This window comes from Mixophyes fleayi, chromosome 9, assembly GCF_038048845.1.
Source record: "Mixophyes fleayi isolate aMixFle1 chromosome 9, aMixFle1.hap1, whole genome shotgun sequence".
Lineage (NCBI taxonomy): Eukaryota > Metazoa > Chordata > Amphibia > Anura > Limnodynastidae > Mixophyes > Mixophyes fleayi.
The window spans coordinates 110,528,340-110,532,684 of NC_134410.1; positions in this window are offsets into that span (position 1 = coordinate 110,528,340).

The window sequence follows — 4,345 nt, forward strand, 5'->3', positions numbered from 1 at the left end:
TATCTGTTCAAATTCTATCAAGTACTATGGTCCGTAACAGCATTACCAGCATATTAAAAACGTTTATCACGTGAGGTTGTCTTAGGGCTGTTTGATTCCGATTAAATCTATAAGTTGAAGCCAAATGTGTGTAAAATACTGATTGGATCATTTCTAATGTGTTTATGCATTATCTGGTTATAATGGGAAGGAAAAGTTGTCATAGAGATACATGAAGTCTAAGAAAAGTGCATTTTAAAATGAGTTTTTACCCCGGAGGTGGCATTACTGCAACATTACCCCCCCCCCCCCCAGTTTCCATCATATGCTAAATATGTCTTTAGTCATATTCTGATTGCCGCAAGAGCCTCCTTAGCTCAAGGTTGGAAGTCACCACAGATACCCTCGATATCGAAAGTAGTGGCCAAGGTGCAATTCAGCTTTGAAATGGAGACAGAGGGGATGCCCTACTCCACTGCCACCTCGTCCCCGATAATGAAGTGGTTCAGCTGGCATGTGTATGTTAAGGACGGAGAGGGAGCGCGTCCAAAACGAATAGACTCTGATTTACTACCTGCATCTTCCACACTTAGCGAAGTTCCCCAATGTTCCTATTAGTAGTCCCCTCGTGACCATTCGACTAGAGTAACTTTCACGAATTGGAAGTGAACCTATTGGGTTCCCCCCCTCATGTGTTCAATGTGGTTTAACAGCAAAATTGTTTAAGGTGTTCCTCCCCACTATGTACCCCTTCAATCCTTCTCCTTTTTATTTTTGTGTCCTTTCCTTACCCCCCCCCCCATCCCTCTCTACTTTCTGTACCCCATAATTTCTGAAAAATTAATAAAAATACTATTGAAGTTAAAAAAATGAGTTTTAAACTGCTTTGGCCATGATTAGCACTTACTGTAATGTCAACAGGGCCTCACCTTATCATACAGCACCTCAAATGATACAGTATAGTATTTTGGAGCAGTATAAAATGATAAAGGACATCACAAAGCAGAGTATAGTATCATGGAACAATATAGAATACTACAGAACATCACAGGGAAGAGTATAGTATCATGGATCAATATATAATACTACAGAACATTACATGCAGAGTATAGTATCATGGAGCAATATAGAATACTACAGAACATCACAAGGCAGAGTATACTATCATGGAGCAATATATAATACTACAGAACATCACAGGGCAGAGTATAGCATCATGGAGCAATATATAATAATACAGAACATCACAGGGCAGAGTATAGTATCATGGAGCAATATAGAATACTGCAGAACATAACAGGGCAGAATATATTATCATGGAGCAATATATAATACTGCAGAACATCACATGGCAGAGTATAGCATCATGGAGTAATATATAATACTACAGAACATCACAGGGCAGAATATAGTATCATGGAGCAATATATAATAATACAAAACATCACATGGCAGAGTATAGCATCATGGAGCAATATAGAATACTACAGAACATCACAGGGCAGAATACAGTATCATGGAGCAATATAGAATACTGCAGAACATCACATGGCAGAGTATAGTATCATGGAGCAATATATAATACTACAGAACATTACAGGGCAGAGTATACTATCATGGAGCATTAAATAATACCACAGAACATCACATGGCAGAGTATAGCATCATGGAACAATATATAATACTACAGAACATCACATGGCAGAGTATAGCATCATGGAACAATATAGAATACTACAGAACATCACAGAGCAGAGTATAGTATCATGGAGCAATATAGAATACTACAGAACATCACAGGGCAGAGTATAGCATCATGGAGCAATATATTATACTACAGAACATAACAGGGCAGAGTATAGTATCATGGAGCAATATATAATACTACAGAACATCACAGGGCAGAGTATAGCATCATGGAGCAATATATAATACTACAGAACATTACAGGGCAGAATATAGTGTCATGGAGCAATATACAATACTACAGAACATCACATGGCAGAGTATAGCATCATGGAGCAATATAGAATACTACAGAACATCACAGGGCAGAGTATAGCATCATGGAGCAATATTGAATATTACAGAACATCACATGGCAGAGTATAGCATCATGGAGCAATATATAATATTACAGAACATCACAGGGCAGAGTATATTATCATGGAGCAATATATAATATTACAGAACATCACATGGCAGAGTATAGTATCATGGATCAATATATAATATTACAGAACATCACAGGGCAGAGTATAGCATCATGGATCAATATATAATACTACAGAACATAACAGGGCAGAATACAGTATCATGGAGCAATATATAATACTACAGAACACAGGGCAGAGTATAGCATCATGGAGCAATATAGAATACTACAGAACATCACAGGGCAGAGTATAGTATCATGGAGCTATATATAATACTACAGAACATCACAGGGCAGAGTATAGTATCATGGTGCAATATAGAATACTGCAGAACATCACATGGCAGAGTATATTATCATGGAGCAATATATAATACTACAGAACATCACAGGGCAGAGTATAGGATCATGGAGCAATATATAATATTACAGAACATCACAGGGCAGAGTATATTATCATGGAGCATTATATAATACTACAGAACATCACAGGGCAGAGTATATTATCATGGAGCATTATATAATACTACAGAACATCACATGGCAGAGTATAGCATCATGGAGCAATATAGAATACTACAGAACATCACAGGGCAGAGTATAGTATCATGGAGCATTATATAATACTACAGAACATCACAGGGCAGAGTATAGTATCATGGAGCAATATAGAATACTACAGAACATCACAGGGCAGAGTATATTATCATGGAGCAATATATAATATTACAGAACATCACATGGCAGAGTATAGTATCATGGATCAATATATAATACTACAGAACATCACAGGACAGAGTATAGCATCATGGAGCAATATAGAATACTACAGAACATAACAGGGCAGAATACAGTATCATGGAGCAATATATAATACTACAGAACACAGGGTAGAGTATAGCATCATGGAGCAATATAGAATACTACAGAACATCACAGGGCAGAGTATAGTATCATGGTGCAATATAGAATACTGCAGAACATCACATGGCAGAGTATATTATCATGGAGCAATATATAATACTGCAGAACATCACATGGCAGAGTATAGCATCATGGAGCAATATATAATACTACAGAACATCACAGGGCAGAATATAGTATCATGGAGCAATATATAATACTACAGAACATCACATGGCAGAGTATAGCATCATGGAGCAATATAGAATACTACAGAACATAACAGGGCAGAATACAGTATCATGGAGCAATATATAATACTACAGAACACAGGGCAGAATATAGCATCATGGAGCAATATAGAATACTACAGAACATCACAGGGCAGAGTATAGTATCATGGAGCTATATATAATACTACAGAACATCACAGGGCAGAGTATAGTATCATGGTGCAATATAGAATACCGCAGAACATCACATGGCAGAGTATAATATCATGGAGCAATATATAATACTGCAGAACATAACATGGCAGAGTATAGCATCATGGAGCAATATATAATACTACAGAACATCACAGGGCAGAATATAGCATCATGGAGCAATATATAATAATACAGAACATCACATGGCAGAGTATAGCATCATGGATTAATATAGAATACTACAGAACATCACAGGGCAGAGTACAGTATCATGGAGCAATATAGAATACTGCAGAACAGCACATGGCAGAGTATAGTATCATGGAGCAATATATAATACTACAGAACATCACAGGGCAGAATACAGTATCATGGAGCAATATAGAATACTACAGAACATCACATGGCAGAGTATAGCATCATGGAGCAATATATAATACTACAGAACATCACAGGGCAGAGTATAGTATCATGGAGCAATATAGAATACTACAGAACATCACAGGGCAGAGTATAGTATCATGGAGCATTATATAATACTACAGAACATCACAGGGCAGAGTATACTATCATGGAGCATTATATAATACTACAGAACATCACATGGCAGAGTATAGCATCATGGAACAATATATAATACTACAGAACATCACATGGCAGAGTATAGCATCATGGAACAATATAGAATACTACAGAACATCACAGGGCAGAGTATAGTATCATGGAGCAACATAGAATACTACAGAACATCACAGGGCAGAGTATAGCATCATGGAGGAATATATAATACTACAGAACATCACAGGGCAGAGTATAGGATCATGGAGCAATATATAATATTACAGAACATCACAGGGCAGAGTATATTATCATGGTGCAT